This window comes from Pan troglodytes, chromosome 2 (assembly GCF_028858775.2).
Source record: "Pan troglodytes isolate AG18354 chromosome 2, NHGRI_mPanTro3-v2.0_pri, whole genome shotgun sequence".
In the NCBI taxonomy this organism is placed as follows: Eukaryota; Metazoa; Chordata; class Mammalia; order Primates; family Hominidae; genus Pan; species Pan troglodytes.
The window spans coordinates 5140223-5163256 of NC_086015.1; the positions used below are offsets into that span (position 1 = coordinate 5140223).

Here is a 23034-nt window from a genome sequence, read left to right on the forward strand (position 1 = left end):
TTTTCAATGAAACATAGAAGAAAAAAGTCACACTAAAGTGCTTTCAAAGGAAGACAACTGGAAGAAGCAAGTGAATTACTGTGCAGACTCCCCTAGAAGGCTCAGCAGCTGGGCATCTTAGGAGGCAGGGGTAGAAATGCTTAAACCTAAAATAGAGGGCTCATCTGAAAGTCTGTCACTTAGACCTTCTTTTTCTCTCAACCTACGGGAGGTTGGAAAATATCTGTAGATAAATTGAGCTGCAGGAGCTGCACAATTTCAGTTTTAAGACCAAAAAAAAAAAATAGCAGAAAGCTGGGAGTTTATATGATCCTTCTGTGTATAAGGTGAAAGACACATAAATATAAATAAATGTAACATATGCACATAGGCTCTTAAATACCCATGTTTAGAAATTCCCCAGTAAAAACCAGAGTTAGCCTTGATAACCTAAGAAGAAAGCCCACAAGTCGACAAGCCACAATGATGAGCACAGATAAATGAATGTATTGCTAGGGTTATCACATTTGAGGAAGTCCTCAGTGAAAGAAGGTAGGACCCCAACTAACTAATTACTGGCATTATGAAGAAAGATTAAGAACAGTTCCAAAACATCACCATTTTCTTCATAGAGATTTTAAAGCCTTTTTCAATCATAAAAGGGAAGCTTAAACAATAAACAAAAGGGCCGGGTACGGTGGCTCACGCCTGTAATCCCAGCACTTTGGGAGGCCAAGGCAAGCGGATCACAAGGTCAGGAATTTGAGACCAGCCTGGCCAATATGGTGAAATCCCGTGTCTACTGAAAATACAAAAAAAAATTTAGCCGGGCATGATGGTGCATGCCTGTAATCCCAACTACTCAGGAGGCTGAGGCAGGAGAATTGCTTGAACCCAGGAGGCAGAGGTTACAGTGAGCTGAGATAGTGCCACTGCACTCCCACATGGGCAACAGGGTGATACTCTGTCTCAAAATAAATAAATAAATAAATAAACAAACAAACAAAAGAACACCAACCGAGAATAAGAAAGAATTTGAGGACGTTTCAGTTATGATAGCCAGACTCACAACAAACAAAAAAGGCAACAAAACAACACTTATTACAAGAACTGTAAGATAAAATTGAATAAATTATCCAGAAAGGAGACTGGAAATAAAAATAAGTTGATGATAGTAGCAGTAACGTCAGAATGCTAAAGAATTTTTAATCCTAAATAAAATGATCCATATCTTGGAACCTTAGTGATACAGAGGACACCTTAAGCAAATATGAGAGTAAAATAAAAATCCTTTTTGTATTCCAAAATTATGTAAAATTTATTCCCTGTAATCAGAAATCTGAAGACATGCTCCAAAAATCAGGAATACACAAAGGAAGCTAAAGACAAGTAGTGTAAAGCAGGAGAGTCAACAAGGAGAAGGATTAAGGGAAGCCCATTAATAATAGCAGTTTAGCAGGCCTGGAGAAAAACAAATGTGTATTGTAGTAGTGTAGGAAAGGGCTTCAAAGAAATAACTCTAGCAAAATCGAAGGAATGAGTGGATTATCTGACAGGAACTATCATGAGGAAAATTGTATCAAGACGGTTTTATAGAGTACTTGAATAGCAAAAACAAACAAACAAACAAACCCTCTTCTGTAGATGCCAAAACAATAAAAGCAATGAAACTTACAAATAAATTATTAACTCTTAAATAAAAAAGCAAAAGTTATTTACAATGAAAATGTGATCATACTATTTGAATCTTCAGTGGACAACATTTGTATAGGCTTAAGCATGAAAGTACTGAATATGGAATATGGATGGAAAGAAAACCTGATATAGAATTATATTGGAAAACTGAGTGGAGAATAGAGATACAAGAGGGTCGTATTGTTACCTGTTAAAATTGGATGCCAATGGAGAATGCCAAGTCATCAAATCTTTTTTTTTTTTTTTTTTTTTTTTTTGAGACAGGGTCTTGCTCTGTCGCCCAGGCTGGAGTGCAGTGGCATAATCTCAGCTCACTGCAACCTCTGCTTCCCAGGTTCAAGCGATTCTCATAACTCAGTCTCCCGAGTAGCTGGGATTACAGGCGCCTGCCACCACGCATGGCTAATTTTTGTATTTTTAGTAGAGACAAGGTTTCGCCATGTTGGCCGGGCTGGTCTTGAACTCCTGACCTCAAGTGATCCACCTCCCTCGGTCTCGCAGATTTCCCTCTGTGGCTTCACAGGCATGAGCCACAGCACCCAGCCGGGGAATGCCAAGTCATGAATCAAAGTATCACCGTGTCATAGACATTATTTAGAGATATGGAGGTAAATGCCAGGGAGAATAACTGGAAAATAGAGTGGATGCTTACAGGGAATGGCCTAGGGAAGAGATTTATATTGCCTTTGTTGTTCTCAGGTTTATTTGGCTTCTTAAACACACGTGTGCATTACTTTTATATAAATATAAATAATTGCTTAAAATTAGAAAAATGAATCTCTGACAAAGATTTGGAGTACCATTTGGTGTTTACCAGGTGGACCAAGGACAGAAGAACATGGTAGCCAGAGAGGTAAGAAAGGTTAAAAACAAAAATCAGAAACAGTAAGTCCTGTTCAGGGAACTGCAGGTGGTTTGATATGGCTGAATAATTAGGAGGCAGAGAAGCAATGTGTTATAGTGGTTATGGGTTCAGGCTCTGGACCTTATGTTTCTAGTTTTGTTTGATCGATATGTGACTTACTGTGTGACCTTGCTAAGTTCTTTAACATCTCTAAGCTTTTGTATCAATTTCCATATGTGAAAATTGGGAACTTTAATTTGTACTGCAGGAAATGAACCTACAACCTGTTAGTATGCATTTAAGTTCACCTGCAGATACTACTGGAGAGTTCCAAGCTTCTCTCCTTCAAGTTCCTGCATTGCTCCCTGCATCTTTGAGGCTCCCCAGAACTTGCTAACCAATGCATAGGGCAAACCAGAAATGCTGACTGGAAGTAGCAACAAGTGATTTAATGTTCCCAGAGGTATTCCTGAACTGATGAAGTAAAAGAGTAGGTTGATAAATATACCAGGTTCTCCATCCCTTTATACAGCAATTCTAAAGTGTATATTATGTAGAACCTCAGTGGGTCTACAGAGAAACTGAGCTTCAGTTCTTTGCAGTGTGATTCACACCATTCTGCACATTTTACTGAATTTTCTCCCTTCCCTGTCTCACTTTCTCCACACTCTGATTTGTGCTTCTGGTAATCACTTCCCAAATAAGCCCTTGCCTCAAGGCCCACTGTTGAAGAAAGACAATCTAAACAAATACCTATGCCATGTTTTCAAGAGGATTAAATTATATGCTCCGTACTTAGTAAGGCTAAATATGTAACTCTGCCGCGGTGGTTGTTAAATGCCAGGATACGAGGAAAGTTCATTTATGCCTGTATTATCAGTTAAGTTATTATCCTAAAGGTGAAGAGAAGCCTTTCACAAAATGAGTTCAATCCACAGGACTCAGTGACTCACTGAACACGTGTGGTGAGGAGCAGGGCTAGGGAAAGATAGTGCTCTGAATGACTCACAGCTTTCTAACCTGTATATGACCTGTACGGAATAGTGATGCTCACAAGCAAGAAGCATAATAGAACAATTACAATTTTATTTCTAAACAAAGCCTAAAGTCCTGGTTTCATAAATGAAGAAAATAATGCTGTCTAGGTAAACAATTTGGCCAAGATTCACAATTCACTGATCCAAAGTCCTAAGTCCCCCAATAATGTCCTTTTTCTGTAAGTTTTTTCAACTGTCATTCGTCTTTATTATTCTTGTCTCTTGAGGTCATGATTGGTGCACAGGTGGTCAATATAGGTAACATAATTGCTGAAAGAATTAATAAAGATTTATTTCCTAAATCGATCCAATTCATGTTGTTTTCTTCTATTCAAGTACTGGTCACTTGGTCTTTCATATAGTCATGTCTCTCTAATTCATAATTTAATGGAAATTATTTTGGCAACTCCAGCAGACATCTGAGAGATAAGCATAGCTTTTGTATTGCTAGTGTTTTCTGCCAGACTGAAGACCTTAGTGTTAATAAGATGGCTGCTTTCCAATACCTCTAAAAAAACAAAAAAACAAAAAAACAACAAAAAAAAATCCATTTTCCTCTCTCCTTTTTCTTTTATTTACAAATGTAATCTCTGATCCATGAATTCATAAGGTGAGAACGGTGAGTGGCTAGCTTTTTATAGGACCATAAATAAATGGCTAAATTCAGTGATCCATCTCCCATCTTTCTAACTACTTAGGGAAGGAATTTGAACAGAAGTCAATGTGGCAGATTTGAAGGAGGGGCTGTTGGAAAGTGTGCCACAGGCTTTTTTACATTCTGTCTTCGAGACAATTTGAGTCTGCATTTTTTAAGTGAAACTATTAGTAACGTAGTGATTTCAAGTTTTTTTTTTAAGTTGGTAGATGTAGGTCATAATAGGACTATAATTTTATTTATTTGTTGATGGTCTGATTTTAAGCCCTTAGAACATTAATGTCTAGGAACATTTGAGAAAGAATAACAGAAAAGTCTTGTGTGTGTGGGGTGGGGGGCGGGGAGGGGGGAGAATGTCTCTTTGGCCCAGATAAACTCTTCGAGCTTTGACATCTTAAAAACTCTATGATTACCATATTTTTATACATAGTCAGATACATATAGGTTCATAGTCCTGAGAACTGGCTAAACTGAGTTGTCTTATTGCCGGGGTCTGAGGAAATTTGAAAGAGAGCAGCATAGAAGACAGTGTGTTGAACACTGTTAGGCTAGTAACAGAAGAATGAGAGCCACAAGACTAAAAGAGAATTCCGCTTGTGTGTAAACAGAACTTCAGTTACTAGATAAGCATGGCTTTTTCCTCCTTATTTTTCTACCCTTTCCTTTATTCACTTTCCATCACCCCCCTTAGTTCCCTCCAAAATATGAAATTGTGATTGACTTTATTAAGATATAATTCACATACAACAAAATGCACACATTTTATGGGTCCAGTTAAATGAATTTGAAAAATGTGTATGCCCATATAAATCCCTGTTCCTCCCTATCAAAATACAGAATACTTATATCACCCAGAAAAGTACTTTCACACTTTTTTGAAGTCAATCCTACCACATTTCTTGCCTACAATGACTGATCTGATTTTGATCACCACAAATTAGTGTTTTTCTGATTCTAGAACGTTATATAAATGGAAGCATGTAGTACGGTGCTTTATGCTGGACGTTTAGTTCAGCACATTGTCAGTTTCATCCATGTATTTACACAAATCACTACCTTTTTCCTTTTTATTGCTGAGTAGTATTCCATATGCCACAATTTGTTTATCCATTCACCTATTGATGGATGTTTGGTTTTTTTCGAGTTTGGGCTTATTATGAATAAAATTCCTGTTAACATTTAAGAGCAATTCTTTGGGTAGATACATGTTTTCATTTGTCTTACATTCTACTTTAGAGAGGAATTGATGGGTTATATGTGATGTTTATCTTAGTAAATGTTTTTGAAAGTGGTTGTGCCATTTTACATTCCCGCCAGCAATATACGAAAGGTTTAGCTGTTCTACCTCGTCATCCATGTTTGGCGTAATCAGTCTTTTTAGTTTTAGTCATTATTCTGGGTATGAAGTGCTATATCTCATTGTAGCTTTAATTTGCATTTCCCTAATGACTTATCTTTTTATGTACCTATTGACTCTACATATTTTACTTTGTAAAGTGTTTATGAAAATATTTTGCCTATTTGCTTCTTTTTAATATTATTGTTTTATATATTTTAGACACAACCTTCTATCAGATGTATGTATTTTGAATATTTTCTCTCAGTCTCTGAAGAGCAGGTAGTCTTAATTTTTATAAAGTCAAATTTATCTATATTTTTATGGTTGGTCATTTTTGAGTCCTAAGAAATCTTTGCTTATCCCAAGGTCACAAATATTTTCTCCTATGTTTCCTTCTAGAATTGTATAGTTTTAGTTTTTATGTTTACTCTGTGATCTATTTAAAATTGATTTTTGTGGATAGGGTAGAGTTTCATACAGATATCTTGTTTTTCTGATGTCATTTTTTGGAAAGATCATATTCCTGGCTAAATTACTTTCTTTATTGCAAACTTGGAAAAGCCTTTTTAAAGCCTCTTACCTTTTATCTAATGGTAGAGTACATAAAGTCTTCTAAAGTTTGTTTGGAGATTAGCATTATTCCTTTGAATATTTTCTACATTTCTGATTTTATTTAAAATACGAACATAGTAGATAGGACACATACTACATAATGATCATTGTTTAATAATATAGAAAGTAAATTAATATAGCCAAGTCACTGAGTTGGGAAGAAAGTGTGTGCAGTTACTGGCCTCTTTATTTTCTATGTAACTCCCTTTCCTTTTTCTGTGTCTTCATATGTATGTAACTATTTCTTGAGAGGTATGTAGTACTGAGCTACTCTATTGGAACACAGAGTTAAACAAATTGACAGGATCATTATTGATAGGAGTTTCAGGGAAAACATTGTTAGAACTAATCATTACAAGTTTTTTGAAATTGAATCTCTTATTTATAAAAAAGCACAGAAACATCAGTATTCCATAGCTCCTGTATAAGGTCTTTGTGTTATGAAGCTCATGTTGCAAGATGGATATTGAGTAGTTTGCCATGTTAATTTTGATTTGTATTTATTTGTAAGTATGATTTCATCACATTAAAACAAGAGCTACAATAACAGAACTTTAAGTAAGAGTTAAAAATATTCACCACCAATCTATTTCTCCTGCCTTACTGATTTCACTTGCCTGTGTTCTTTTGCTAATCTTTGTATATAGTCAGAATGTTTATATAAGGATAACCATACTACAGAAATGGTTTGCCTTTCTGATTTTTTTTGAAATATATAAGATTACAAATATTTTTTCATGTTGCTACACACCTTCATATTTATCCATTTTAATGACTACGAAGTAGTCTAGTAAGTGATGGTTAGTAAGACCATCATTTACCTATTTTATTACTATTGATGAGTTTCGGTAGGCCACACATTTTTGCTTAGAGCTGACTCCAAACATGAGAAAACACATGTGTATTGCCTTTTCCTTCTTTGTATAATTTATATTTAGAATATCAGCATAATTAAGTGCTTGAGAATAAAGAAGCTAGATTTTTGTATTGAAATCCCACTTTTGCCATTTTCCAGCTATTTCACTTTGGGCAGGTGTTCTGATCTCTCTAGACCTCAGTTTTCTTATTTGTAAAATAGGGATAATAACAGTGCCTGCCTCATATATTTTTCATGAAGATTAAATGAATTACTTTTTTGCAAATCAATTACAGCAGTAAAATGAATGTAAAAACTATATAAATGTCTTCTTAAAGTTCTGGTTAATGGAACTAGTATATTAATTTAATTTATATTGTCACTGAATGTATGTGCGTATCCAGATAGACCACAGTATGACCCCAACCTTGCAGGAAATATACATTTACAAGAAAAAAGAAAGAGAGAGAGAGGGAAAGAGGAAGAGAGAAATAAATAAAGGAAAAAAAGGAAAGAAAGAAGGGAGGGAGAGAGAGAGGGAAGGAGGGAAGGGGAAAGGAAGGAAGGAAGGGAGGGAGGAATGAAGGAGGAAGGAAGGAAGCAGTTCTCAACCAGGGGTGATTTAAAAAACACACTTTATTGAAGTATAATTCCCATGACATAAAAGTAACCGTTGTAAAGTGGACAATTCGGTTGCATTTAATACAGGCACGATGTTGCACAACCACCACTATCCTCTTGGAAAACATTTGCATCAATCCAAAGAAAGAAGCTCTTACCAATTAGTAAATTTCTCCCCATTTTCTCCCTTTCACTTCCCAGGCCACAACAACTACCAATCTGTCCTCCGCCTATATAGATTTATCAGTTCTGGATATTTTGTATAAATGGATTCATGCAATATATGACCTTTGTGTCCAGCTTCTTTCACTTAGTATAATATTTTCAAGGTTTATCTACGTTTCAGCGTGTGTCAGAACCTCATTGCTCTTTATGGCTGAATAATATTCCATTTTATGTATATATCACAATTTGTTTGTTAATTGAGCATTTGGGCTGTTTCCACCATTTGGCTATTTTGAATGTGCTGCTATAAGCATGTGCGTACAGGTACTTGTTTGAGTACCAGTTTTCAGTTATTTAGGGTATACACCTGGGACTGAAATGATAGGGTTACAAGGTGGTTCTATGTGGAGTTTTTTGGAAACCACAAAACTTTTCCAGTACCACACTGTTTTGATTATCATACATTCATATTTAGCTTTAAAATTGGGAAGTATAAGTCCTTCAAGTTTGTTCTTTTTCCAAGTTATTTTGGCTATTCAGGCCCTTGCAATTACATAGAAATTTGAGAATCAGCTTTTCCATAATCGTTTTCTAAAAAAGCCATTGGAATTTTAACAGGGATTGCCTTGAATCTGCAATCACATGAGTAGTTAACACTGACATCTTAACCATATTAAGCCTCCTAATCCATGAACATAAGATATCTTTGTATTTATTAGATCTTCTTTAATTAATTTCAGCAATATTTTCTAGTTCTCAGTGTACAAGTCTTTCACTTTCTCTGTTACATTTATTCATGGGTATTTTATCCTTCAGAATGCTATTATACATTGATTTTTTTTCTTAATGTGCTTTTCAGATAATTAATTGCTGGCATATAGGAACATAACTAATTTTTGTCCTTATTTTTTATTTGTTTTTTAATTTAGTTTATAAAACTAATTTTTATATTTTGATCTTGTACCTACAACTTTGCTGAATTTGTCCTTTAGTAGCTTTTTGGAAGATTGAGATTTTTATATGTAAGATTATGCAATCTGCAGATGGACATGGTTTTGTTATTTATTTTCTTCCCAATTTAGATACCTTTTATTCAGTTTTCTTGCCTACTTGCTCTGGTTAGAACTTCCAGTACAGTGTTGAACAGCAATGGTGAAGGAGACTATTCAAGTCTTGTTCCCGATCAGAGTGGGACAGATGTCAGTCTTTTACCATTGAGTATGATGTTAGTTGCAGGTTTCCCTCCAATGTCCTTTATTTTGAGAAAGTTTCTTTGTAGTCCTAGTTTTCTGAAAGTTTTTGTCATGAAAGTGTTTTGGATTGTGTTAAATGATTTTTTGTGCATTAATTGATTGATCATATGAGTTTTTCTCTCCCCTTCATTCTATTAAGATAGGGTATTCCTCTGATTGTTTCCTTATGTTGAACCACCCCTACATTCCTGGGACAAATCCCGATTGGCCATAATGTATAATTCTTTTAATATTCTGTTGGACTAGAGGTGATTTTGGCTCCCAGTTTACATTAGCAATGTCAAGACATTTTTGATTGTCATAACTGGCGGAGGGTGCTACTGGCATCTGGTGCATGAAGACAAGGATGCTCCTGGATGCTCTACAACAGAGAGGAAAGCGTTCCTTTCTCTCACAACAAAGGATTAGCCAGGCCAACACGTCAACACCACCCAGATTGAGAAACCCTGACTTATACCAACCCTGCTACTATGCTTAGTATACCCCACCTTTATCTCTCTAGCCTGTCATTCTGTCTTTTCCCCCTCCATCTCCTCCAAACACATAACTTTTTGTTTCAGTACTCCAACCACACTGAACCCCACTTAATTTATTCTCTTAGTCAAGTTACCTTTGGCCTATTATCTTCCACACCTGTACTTTTTCTAATCCGAACATCCGGTCCCATGAGAATGATATCATGGACTTTGGGGACTCAGGGTTGGGGGAGGTTGGGAGGGACCTGAGAGATAAAAGAACACATATTGGGTATAGTGTACACTGGTCTAGTGATAGGTGCTCTAAAATCTCAGACATCACTGCTAAAGAACTTATACATGTAACAAAAAACCACCTGCATCCTAAACATGATTGAAATATTTTTTTAAGAGAAAGAACATCCCTTCCCCTTCTTCACTCCCCAACATCATCACCTGGTTTTACTTATTATGATTCAATTTTCAGCCACTTCCTCCATGAAGATTTTCTGACTTTCCTTAGACCAAATGAGTTACTTGTGCTGCATTTTCCCCAAACACCAGCATTGCCCATGCCGTAGCACTTATCAGGGTTTATTAAAATCACGTGTTAATTTCTACAAGGTCTGGGAGGGTCGTATTATTGCTCCTATTTGCTCACTATTGGATCTTCAAGACCCAGATCAGTGCCAGTCACAAAGCAGTCATTTTGTTATTCTTGTTTTTAAGTTATAGAATGAATACAAGAATAAATGAATAAATCAGCCTAAATTTTTCTGTATCTGGAACATTCAGGAAATGTGATAGTTAAGAAATATGTTAATGTTTTATGTGTGTACACCTCAGATATGCCTGAGAAACAGAAATAACCAATGGAAATATTTTTATTTTAGTTATCTAAATCTTTACTTATCTGCCTTGGCCCTAATTGACTAAAACTATATCTGATTTTTAAAAAATTCTCAAATGTTTGATTCAGTATCTGTGCAGACTGAGACACAGACCCAAAGCTTTACAGTGTGAATTTTTAAAACTAAATCTTGAATAAATTATCAGATACATAAGCAAAATTTGGAAGGGAAATTTGGGACAAAAGAAAGCAGTTCATTTTAGCCTTTTACATCAATGGGCTTGGAACATGACTTCCAAGGAATTGCTGGTGTTCCCTGGCAGTGCCCAATTTCTGAAGAAAGAAGCAAAATGTAATCTGCACACAGTCAAATGCCAGAGGCAATGTGAGTATTGTGCAGGTTCAAACCAGGTCAGAATAAAAATGACTACTAACCAGCCATTCCGCTTGTAAAATGATAGAAGAACTAGTTCTTGCTTATTGCCCTTAACAAATATTAAAAAATAAGTCAGAGTGTCAGCTACTAGATGCACCAAGTTTTAGTGCTGCTTTATGGGCTAGAAGTGTTTGAAGTAAGAGTTGGCTGTGATGTGAATTTCTGTAAATTAAAGCTTAGCTTTCCACTTAATCTAATCAAAGTACCGGTAATATATTCTAATGACGATTTGACCACCCCAGACATATTGAGATAGTATCATTTTAGGAGAAAAGATTTGAGACAAAAGCCAACTCCATGTTGTGATGGTGAACTAGATACTGTTCTGCCTTTTGGGCACTGTAGTTTTCAGTTTGCTTTTAGTTTCAGTTTGGCTTTAGTTTGGATTTCTATTTCACAGGATTTTTCAAATTGTATTCTCTCTTTCCACCGTTAACTATACCCCAAAACACGCTAGAATCGTAGGAATTCTCCTAGGCCTAAGAATCTTCTCAAGCAATACTATTTACCCCAGAGTATTTTTGTCTTTCTCATATGAGTGTCTAAATATTTAAATCAATGACTGATTTTGAGAAAGTTGCTGGTTTTACTAGCTTATTTTCCTTGAAGGCTTTCTAAGCCTCCATTCCTCACTGGAAAATGGAAAGGTATACCGAAAGTTGAATCAGTATGTGATTTTCAAAAACATGTATATACATGTATTCAAATGTGTCCTAATTATAAATGTTTATTAAAATAAATATGATTCTACTGGTTAAGATAAACCAGATTCTCTAATTTCCCACCTTTGTCTTGCCATGTAGAATGGTGAGAGTCCATTTGGCTCAGAGAATGTTCAGATATTTGACCTTTTCCAGTCAGTTTATCTAAAGCAGCAGCAATGATTTCCAATCTCATCATACCCCAGGTCACTGTCTTCTTATCACATTTATTCCCCTCTTCATACTTATCACAATCTTTGTTAATTGTAACTCTGCCTATTTTCCTACTGTCTGTCACCACCATCTTTAGAATAAGAGCTCCATCATGGCAGTGAGCATGTTTGCCTTGTTCAATTTCGTATCACTGACATGAAGAGCTCTTAGCACACTCATCAATCAATATTTGTTAAATGAGCTTTTCTTGGCTGCAGACACCACATTTTATTGACTGGAAACAATGTCTTGAGCCAAGCCTGAAGAGAAGAGAAAGTCATAATCTTTACATTCAGAGTTACTTCCTGTGTCTCTTCAACGTGATTCTTCCAACATCACCAAGGAACTTCCTACATGATTGAAGACAAGATAGAAAGAAAGTCATCTGGAGAGTTAACACATTTCCCATTGGTGCTGAATATTATCTCCTAATATTCTGAAGATGTCATCACCAGGTCAATGGAATCTCAACATCCTAAGTTATATATAGATATCTGCATACATATGTACATTATATACAAATACAATATTATTCAATACAAATTATATAAAAGTATGCAAATTATATAAAAGTAAATTTAGTTTTTATATATTTTATATGTGCTATATATAATTTATACATGCTTCTGTAAAAGTGTTTACTAATTCATTTACAAGCAAAATGGAAAAGTTGAAAATGCCTGTTTTTCCCTACTAAGGGATGTGGAAATAGGGTTGCTTCAAAGACACATTCTAGCACAGTTTAATAATAATTACTCAATCACCACAGACAGGAAAAAGTTAATTTATTTGGAAATGCAACTTTATATAAATGTTACTAGTATATACCAATGATAGTATTACATAATGGACAAAAGGATAAATATTTAATAAGTTTGATACTTCAGGTACAGTAAGTAAAAATCCATTTTAATTACATAAATTCTTTAAGTTTAAAGTTACCTAGTCAAATTTATCTGTACTGATAGCTGCTGTCAGAATTACATGTAAACACATAGACCTCTCTAAGTGATTATGTTGTATTCTTCTATAACAGTGAGATTCAGTAAAAGCCGTGAATGATAACACTAGCCAATAATTTGATTCAACCAACACAACCAGAAGAAGCCTGTGAAGTCAATAAACCAGTTCCATGTCTGATATACAAAAATAATAGGTTGATTGAATTCTTACTTTCTGAATCTATTACTTTGATATGTATTCTAGACATTAAATATATTTTGTTGATTGAATTTTTGCACACTGAGAAAATACAATCTAAATATAGCTGGAGGGTCTTTTCTATTTTTTTCCAAATTTTTCAGGCCTTTCATTAGGCCAAAGCAACAATTGATGTGGTATTTTCTAATATCTGATACAGCTTTTCAATTTTGTGTGTGTGTATATATACATGAAACACAGATTGTTCAAGGGGAACAGAAGCCTATGAGATATAGAAACCAAAGGATATGCCTTTTAAATTGAGCGAGCACAGTCTTTAGGACCTACAGTTTCAAAGTTTTGTATTAGGGAATGGCTGACCACAGAAATTTTTCTAAATTAAGTGCATACCAACTAGAATTACACAATCGGCTTCCCTTTTGCTACTTGAAGCTCCCACCTTGAGCTGGTTTCACTCACTTATTGTTGAATTATAGAGACATAGATGTAACTAAATTTGGCTCTTTTACCTCATCCTTTGGAAATTGTTATCTTTCTTCCATCTCCAAATATAGTTTTGCAGACCATGACCTTCGACATTACTTCTGCATCATAAATGTGACTTTGGCATCTTGTTGCAGAATGCCTACTCTGAGGCCTTAATTCTCACATCTAATGATACCCTGAGGATGACATGTGAGGCCAAGAGGGAGTGAAGCCTCATCCCCACTTTGTGCTTCTCTGTTAACCAGGTAACAGTTATAGTGTTCTTTGTCATCTGGTCAACATCACTAATTTATCCTGTGCACAATTTGAGGATCACCTAGTCCAACTGCCTCCCCACTCCACAATTTGTCAAAGAGCTAACACTCAATGAAGCAAAGTACATTCCAAAAATCACACAGAAAATTAGGCATAGTACCTGCACCAACACTTAAGCACATAAATCAATGATTATCTAGAGAAGCCTGGAGTGATGGGATCATTGAGTTTAGAAACTAAGAACATAGCTGTGCTGGTTTTAGAGAAATAAAGTCACTAACTATTCACCTATTCTATTTTCCTTTTCCTTTTGAGTGCCAACAGCCTCCTGCAGATGCATATATTTATTTACAGAGCAACATGCTTGTGTTAGCTGTTTGTTTCTAAAGTTTTTTAAAAAATGACATTAGAACTTCCAATTTTATCTTTAGCAACCCAAACACATTTAAATTGAAAATTGAAATATATTGCACTTTTAATAGTTCAAGCTTTCTGAGTACTATTCAGTTCCATAAAACCATTTTGGATAGGTAACTTTTTTATTTCTTATCTTCTCTAATCTTCACTTCAATATTGGGACAACTAGATATATGCCTTCTTTTGTTTACATAATTTTTCTTTTTAGTGTTTATGTAAATACATAGAAGGTAAAAATTAGTGAACTATATTCAAGGAAGGGTGTTAGAATACTAATGTAGCTAATGCTGTGCTTGGGAACTACTTAGGAAGAAATAGATTGGTTTAAAAAGAAAGTTATAGAATTTAATCAATCTTAAGAGACCAGCAGCATGCTATTGTGGAACTATAACTTTAGAGAACATCTATATGACAGTATGATCACCAAAAACTTCAGCATATGCCGCCAAGGTTATGTGCATATTTTAAGTGCAAGTTAGAGGGCTCCACCTTCCCTTTTTGCCTGTGGTCTCCTGATTATAGCACTCAAAGTATTGCATCTGGGTAATCCTCCATTCCCAGGCGACTGGAGAAATTTGATCCCGTTGGTGTGACCAAAATTTCCAAGTGAAATACAGAAATTGTACCGTCTTCATGCATATAGGCACAGGCTGGGGAAAGGTTTGGGATGATTTTTGGCTTTGCCCTTTCCTGTTTTGTGACCTACAGTAAATTACCCAACTTTCTGCACAGTCACTTTGCATTTTTTCGTAAAATGTGAATAATAATGCCTTTCTCACACTTATTTTGGAGATTAAAGATAAATATGAACGTGCAATGAATTCTAATATGCAAAGTGCTATATTTATTAAATATAAGATGTTTTCTGTAACTCCAGCAAGTTTCCAGTGTCAATGTTGGTATCCAACACTTCCTACATGACATCTGCTGGAGGCACATGTCTATAACTGAAAGTTAAATGTATGTGACTTCTACATGAATTTAAGTATGAATTTCTATATATTTATCAATAGTTATTGATTTCACGTCTCAAGTCATGCTTTTGAAAACTATTTACATCAAGACTCTATTCATTTGTATAAAATAGTTTGTTTTTTAAAAACAGTTTTTCAAGACTTTTATAAAATAATATCCTTTTGAATAGATACATACATATACAGGTAAATCTAGATATATTTTTAATGTTGAGTTTAAGAAGTAGTTTAAAAAGCAAATCTTTAATTTTTAGTGTGATTTATCTATTAAAAGTCCTGTCTTCTCTATATTCTCTCTACTTAATGAAAAAGCCGATTGCAAAACAAGAAGATTGATTAGGGGTAATAAGCTTGGTATTCTAGTAATAAAAATCCTTGCCAAAGTCCAATCTTTACACAAGACATTGACTATATTTCGAGGCCAATTTCTAACCCTATATCTAAAACATGGCAGGGGTTTAATCATTGTAGCAGACGCTGTCTATGCCCTTAGTGAATCTCCTACCCTCGCTCCCTTTACCCCTAGGATTTGCCACTGTAACCCTGAAAGATAACACGGTGAAAACCTAACTAAGTATCCCTGACTGAAGGCTATTTTCTGACCTAGGAAGAGTGCTTTCCTCCAAGCAAGAAAAAGCAGAAGTGCCTGAGAGTTAATGCTCCCCAGAGCAACTCTCAAGCAATTATAGATGGGGAATTGATAAATAAATACCCATCTTTCTAGCCCCGTTGTTGAGTTCCTGAGCATTGTTCTGCACCACCTTCCAGTGGTCCCCAGAGGAACTGAGATCCAGTTGATGACACTGGCAAATGGCTTGATAACAAACCTTCACTGGTTTCATTCTCTTTCTGAGTAACCCACTATCCTACCAATGTTTCTTGGGATCCCAACTAAACTTGCATTCAAATCCTTGATTCAGATTCTATTTTGGGGGGATCTCAAATGAAGACAACAATGTTTGATCAGTACATCAATTGACATGTATGAAAAAATGTGCACATATGCAGACAAGAAAGCTTCTGCCTGTCTGTGTCAAAATAGGAACGATTTGTCTTTCTTTAACCTGGTTTATAGCAACTATTAGAAATGGAATTCAACTAAGTGTTGCAAGAAGTCCATCATTTATAAATTAAGATGGAACTTACTTACTGTACTTTGTCTCCAGAAATTCTTTGAGTGTAAATAACATAGACAAAATCATGGAATATTAAGAATGGCAAAGGAACTGAGAACTCTTTCTCACAGCTATCAGGTTGGCCCAGTGAAATAACAGGCAGACCCTGGAGATGTTCCGTAAAGCTGGCTGCTGCTAAGGTCTGCTCTGATACCTGCTATGTGATAAAAGTTCCTGACACTTAGCAGGAGTTGATGTCCTGGTATTCCACCTGCAAGTGGTAGGTCTGCAGGGCACACCAAGCACGATGATATTCATCCTGGAAATGTAGTGCTGAGCTCAGAAGTAAGTAGGGTGTTAATTATCCATGACTAGTCACATAAAATCATGTCTTATACTCAGTTCTGGCCTGGAATGCAGGGTACACAAAGGGAGGTACTCACTGATACCAGCAGGAGCTATATGCAAGCTTCCAAAGGAACAATTAGTCCTTCAGTGCCTCATTCAAAGGCTGCTTAGGGGGTTGTTCTCCTTGAGTTAATGGGAGTATGAGTGTTCAATGAATGGAGATTAGCCCCAGAAGACAGGGAAGCAAATTAAACCCCTATTTTGATTTGAATTGGGAGTGAATAAAGTGTTCACTGCTCACTAAACTCAAGTGAAGTTAACATGCAAGAATGAATGGAGACTAACTTCTCTGTGTGGCAAGGAAGACCTCAAGGCAGTTAGCACCTGGGAACCTCCAGGGATAGAGCTGAGACAGAGGTGGTCATTCATCATTCTCTGGGGTGATAAGAGTTTTTCAGTAAATGCTGTATCAATGTAGATAAATCTTCCTAGAACCAATAAAAATGCCCTTTGCCTTTTCTATCTTCTGTTACAAGTAATTGCTATTCACCTTGTTATGAATATCTTGAAAGTAGTCACAGAGTACTTGGAGTGCCTGCGGGATGGAAAGTTTGAAGGAAAAATGTAGCCGTATATCATTGGCATTCATGAGAAAATTCAGATTAGATGTTTGAAAGGCAGGTCCCCAGGAGGCAATAGAGAAATCAGGAAAAATATTGTGCCAAAAATACCACTCTGGCCAGGACATCAGGGAGTTTATGTCAGGTAGAGTGAAGGAAAGCAATTTGGAAAGAAAAGATATATGTGCTTTTCGATATGCATTTAGTTTATTTATATGCACACATCCTCTGAAAAACTAGTATGTTCTGGGAATCGACAAGCAGATTGGGCCTGACACTTCTAAAATATGTAACTGTGTTTATGTTTCTTTTACTCTAAAAACTCGGAATAACATCTTGCAATATGATCAATACTTTTTCAAACTCATGTCTTTTAAAAATCTGTTTGCAACCAATAAGCCAAAAATGGGATGTGCTCAGATATCACTTTACATTTGGGAGGTCAAGTTTATGCCATTGGAGTTTACGTGCAGATTACAAAATATTTTTTCTTTCTAAAGACACACCTTCTCTGGTGTCCTAAAAATCAGTTGTCTCACTGATGACACACCAGAGATACATGTTTTTTAAAATGTGGGCTGGGTATGGTGCTTCAAGCCTGTGATCCCAGCTCTTTGAGAAGCTGAGGCAGGAGGATCATTTGAGACAAGGAGTTTGAGACTAGCCTGGGCAACATAGAAAGACCCTGTTTGGGGCAGGAGGATCATTTGAACCCAGGAGTTCAAGGTTGCAGTGAGCTGTGATCCCACTACTGCATTCCAGCCTGGATAACAGAGGGAAACTCTGTCTAATAAATAAATAAATAAATAAATAAATAAATAAATAAATAAAAACGTGAAGATGTTGTGGATGATATCATCCTTGCTGGGGTGATATTTCTGCACAAAGAATTTCACTTCTTTCCCTCTTCTAGAGTGTCTGAATAACAGTCACTTGACGACAGTTAGTTCAGCTTAAGCCTACTTACTTTTCTTCATTCCCTTTATTTAAAAAAGTCTTATGTGTCTGCTTTCAAGGAGACTCTACTGAATTCTATCAAGATAACAAGAAGAACAATAACTCAAAATTATTATTGCTTCTGAGAGGCTTTTTCTATAATATACCTGAAATACATTTAAGGCACTCATAAGTAGCAACCAATCACCCACTCATTCATTGAATGAATATAAGTTAGTGCATCATGTATACAAGGACACATACACACGATCCTGAAAAATACACCAAGCAATATGCCGAAAAAGGAGACATGCCACAAATATTTTGTTTATTCATTTATTAAAGATAAATTGATTAGAAGTTGAAAGGAAAGTGGAAGTACTTTTAAATGAAGGTTTAATGAAAATTTCATAGAATAAGGTCATCGAATCTTGACAATGATAAAAATTAGAGAATTCCAAGGAGATGGACCAACATAAACAAAGATAAGACATTCTTCAAATAACTTGATCTTTTCAATTTGGTTGTTTTGTACTTACTTTTGTAGTAATAATAATAATAATAGCAGCTAGTATGTATTGAGAGTGCAGACTGCCTATAAAATATTGTTGTAAGCAGTTTATATGAGTAAACTTATCCTCACCTTAAATGTGGAAAGTAGCTACCATTGTTAGCCCCATTTTACTGATGAGGAAACTAAGGCACAGAAGAGTTAAGTAACTCACACAAATCCTTCACCTAGTGAGAGCCACAGGTCAGATTTAAACACTGGCAGCCTGGCTATATAGCATGGACTCAACTGTGACTGCCCCCTATTGAGGCGCTCATGGAGCCAGTCAGTGACTTTATTTTCTTTTCCATTTTCCTACAGACATGGGTAGACTGACAAAGTCAATGCTGTCTTGGATATGTGAGCTCAGGGCCATGCAAGATAAACTCCTAGATTAGGTTGGTAGCTATGCTCTAGAATTAGGACTTCTGATTACATCATGCAGGGAAAAAGGATTACTGTTAGGGAAACACGTATTCTCATATTCTTCTTTCCTTCCTTGGATCCTCTAAATCTAATCAGTAGCCATCAAGACTGAAGCAAAGGCAGTATCTGGAGCAACCGCCTGCTGTGGATCTCACTACAGCCCTTCCCTTCCTGGATGTTTTCTCAAAAGTACCTTCACAATCAATCGGCCTCCTGTGCTGTAAGCCAGTTAATTTTTTTTTCAGACTAATTCCAAATACATATATCCAGGTAGCTAACAATAATACTGTGCTTCCTGTAAATAATATGGAAAGACCACTCATTGTGAAGTCAAAAGATCTGGGTACACGGCCCCGATCGACCATATAACATCTATGTGCTTTCGATCCGTTACTTGAAGTAGTGTTACATTACTCGGAAGTCGGCCTCCTCCTTTTGACCACAGCATCTCGACTTTCACACTTGTCGTTACTGAGTTGCCTGCTCTCCCATCTCAATTTGGAAATCTGAGACCAGAGTTGTTGCTCCATTTACTCAACTAATGTTGCTGATGATAGATAGCAGGACTGTCACGGAGTCCTTTGGATTCCTGGCCCAGTGTTCTTTCCACTGAGCTAGTCTCCCCCAGTGTGCTCTGTGGAACCTAAGCCCTTGGGGAAGCTCTGCAGAAGGTACTTTTTCTTCGCTCTAAATGTGATTTTAGCATCCTGACATAATCCCCTCCACACTGCTAGTAGCCCGTGATACTCTTGCCTAGACCTGGATACAAATTAAGATCATAGTTTTGTCCCAAGTCACCTACATTCAGAGGGTCCAAAATGTAAAATAATGCTTTTAAAAGAATATGAAGAATTTATCCTCTGTGGTTACAGGAAAGTTAGCTAATCTCCCTGAACCTGAGTTTTGTTTTTTTTTTTGTTTTTTGTTTTGTTTTGTTTTGTTTTCTGGGTAGTGTAAAAAATCAAATGAGACAATTTATTTAAGAAAGCATCTTTCACATTATAAATCAGTTTACAAAAGCAGGGTACTATTTATATAAACATGAATTCCAGATATTGGAAGGTGGCAATGTCTGCTGTTAGTAAGAATGCAGGAAGCACACAAGCAGTGTTGAAAAATCTTAGATAATATTTTAGTCCCCTGCCCTTGGAGAAATGTATCATGAGGTCAGTGGGTGAATTTCTTTGCCTGCAAATTGTATCTCCTTTGGATACAATTTGCAAAGGGCTGAGGAATGAGGTTGGACCCCCGTGCCCCATACCACAAAGTATTTCTGCTCAGCAGTCATGTATTTCGCAAAAATAACCCATCCACAACGAAGTATTGCCTGATTTAAGTTTCTGCAATTTCTAAAAGCCAGGGCACTTAAGATACTGAGATGAAATAACATTCCCTGTTCCCAAATGAATAATGCATTTTCTCACTCTTTTTTATTTTTATTATTTCAAAATTCTTGCCCCTCTTTTGCAGAGAAATTTCCCAGAGTTTTACAGCATCACTGTTGACAGGCAACCACATTTTCCTCCCAAGGCGACTCCTATTTCTGTGAGGTCAAGATTGACAATGGGAGCACATATCAGGGGATGGGTTGATGGAAGAGAAGGCAAAAGGTCCAATTGTCCAGGGGCTGGGGACCGTGAACCTTAGCCAACAGAAACAGAATGGAATCAGTGTACATCCTGCTGTCAGTGCTCTGTGATTATTCTCCCCTTTCCTTCTCCTAATGGATAAGCTTGGAAGAAAGTGCATTCTTTCTCAGGAGAGAGCTCAGAACTGCAGGGTTTTACTGTATTTATTGTGCTACATATATACACACACACATACATAAATACACTGTATATACACTACATATATATTAGTTTCAATAATTCTTTCCTAGGTAGGTCAGAAAATTCACATTTCTATGCATTATTAAAAAAAAGTTATGAGGCCAGGTGCAGTGGCTCACGCCTGTAATCCCAGCATTTTGGGAGGCCGAGGCGAGTGGATCACCTGAGGTCAGCAGTTCAAGACCTGCCTGACCAACACAGTGAAACCAGTCTCTACTAAAAATACAAAAATTAGCTGGGCACGGTGGTGAGCGCCTGTAATCCCAGCTACTCGGGAGGCTAAGGCAGGAAAATCACTTGAACGTGGGAGGCGGAGGTTGCCGTGAGCCGAGATTGCGCCACTGCACTCCAGCCTGGGTGACAGAACCAAACTCTGTCTCAAAATAGAAGAAGTTATGCCATCATGTGTGGTTAGAGAGTCACTGATTGGCATGAAAGCAATTAAAACCCACCCAATTTTCCTGACCACTTTTATAAGACAGAAAATTTAATAAGTTAATCCCTTATGGATATCTTGGGCTCTTTGAAATTTAGAGAGCTCTATTACATCCTTTATTAATTGATCCTAAAAAAAATTAGGAGCAGTCTGTGTGGTAGGTAGTATGGTCACAAGATTTACAGTGGGCAACCCAAGAACAGAGATTCTAAGACTTACTCAAACTACATTGTTAGCTATTGACACGATTAGGACTCTAAGACCTCTGTTACTCTTGTCCATGGCTCTTTCCCCTTGATTAGACTTTCCCAAAGTGTGTTCTGTGAAGCGTTCACTGTTGGAAAAGCACTACAGAAAGCCGAATCCCATGATCATGGAAGTTTGGGAAACAGTGCAGGCTATACCCCTGTCTTCAAGTTCTGTAATGTACATTGGCCCTGGAGAGATACAGAAATCCTGCAGGAAAGGAACTGTTTTGCCTTATTTAGCCTTGCATTTTGCATATTATTTAGCTGCATGGTGCTTTTTTTAAGCCCCATAAACACACTGTAGGAAGCCTTACCCTGTGCCATCTAGCTTTATAACAACTCAGGGTGGGAGTCCTCAATTTGCACCTCTAATAAGTAGAAATGTTTCTCTTTCCAATGTTCAGATTTGAGCAAAATCTCCCAGAGTAAGCTTTCGGCAAAATTGTAAAGTCTGTAAGATCGGCCATCGGGATGAAAAACATGGACTCAGGATTCTGATGATACTGGTCAAATGAGGGATTTTTCTGCCACTTATCAGCTGTGTGCACTTTGTCCAGTTACTTAGTTCCTCCCAGTTTCAGTCTCTTCACCTGTAAAATGAAAGCAATAATGGTATAGCTCGTATTTGACTGCCGTGAAGATGAAATGAGGCAGTGCCTGTAACTCCTGGCATAGAATCTCGCTTCTGTTGGGTATTTGATAAACTCTATTATTACCATTATTCTCATTATCTTCCCTTTCAACCTACCTCCTGGCACCCCATTCTGTCTCTTCCTCCTCCTATTTTTCTATCTTGTCACACAACCTGAAAGGACTCTGCTTCCAGCTATCTTGCTTACCTGGTATAGTGCAGAGATGGTATACACGATGCCTTCCAAGACTGGGCAGGTAATATGAAAGAGTGAAGGGAACTAGGTGTGAGACAATAGGGGGTGTCCCCCAAACTATGGCAAACACTTGTGTTAAAGGGCCAGTCACTCCGGATATTTGTTGTTGTTAATGCCTTTTTGTTGTACTTTTACCGCATGGAAATATGGACTAGTGATGCCAAATTTTCAGATAATTAATGAGAAGTCAAATGTTTATTTTTATATGTAATTTTCCAATTTTTAAACACTCTTTTTAAGAATCTGTTAGACTACCAGTTGATGACCCCTGGATCAGGGGATTTTTAGCATCCTGTTCCTATATAGTAATAAAGAGCTGCAAATTTAGAAGTGTTTAAGAGGTCATCTAGTTGAACTTCCTACTTGATCGAAATATTATTTATAATATACTAGAAAAGGTGTCATTTATCTATTCCTAGTCAGAGAGAACTAAGCATCTCATGGAAAAAAACATTACACTTTGTATGTACAAACTCACTGAATTCTCTTATGAACCTCATGAGGTAGATGCTACTTTTTCCATTGTAATTATCATGTCATCCAGGCTCAGAAAACTAATTTACTTCTTCTAAAGTCACAAAGCTATTAAGTGTCTGGTAGATTTTAAGAATGGAATTCCAGACTGTTTAGGTTTC

General features: G+C 36.6%; 1 protein-coding gene across 7 annotated transcripts in view; it reads left to right on the plus strand.

The window, feature by feature from the left end:
- Nucleotides 1-23034, plus strand: part of CNTN6 (contactin 6) — a 319927-nt gene that overhangs the window by 21915 nt on the left and 274978 nt on the right. The window contains exon 2 of one of the 7 annotated variants that reach the window (XM_063806584.1): nucleotides 13493-13603. The exons of the other annotated variants lie outside the window; for them this stretch is intronic. The gene's annotated coding sequence lies outside the window, so the exon portion shown is untranslated. The remainder of the gene's footprint in view (nucleotides 1-13492; nucleotides 13604-23034) is intronic. 7 annotated transcript variants of the gene reach the window in all.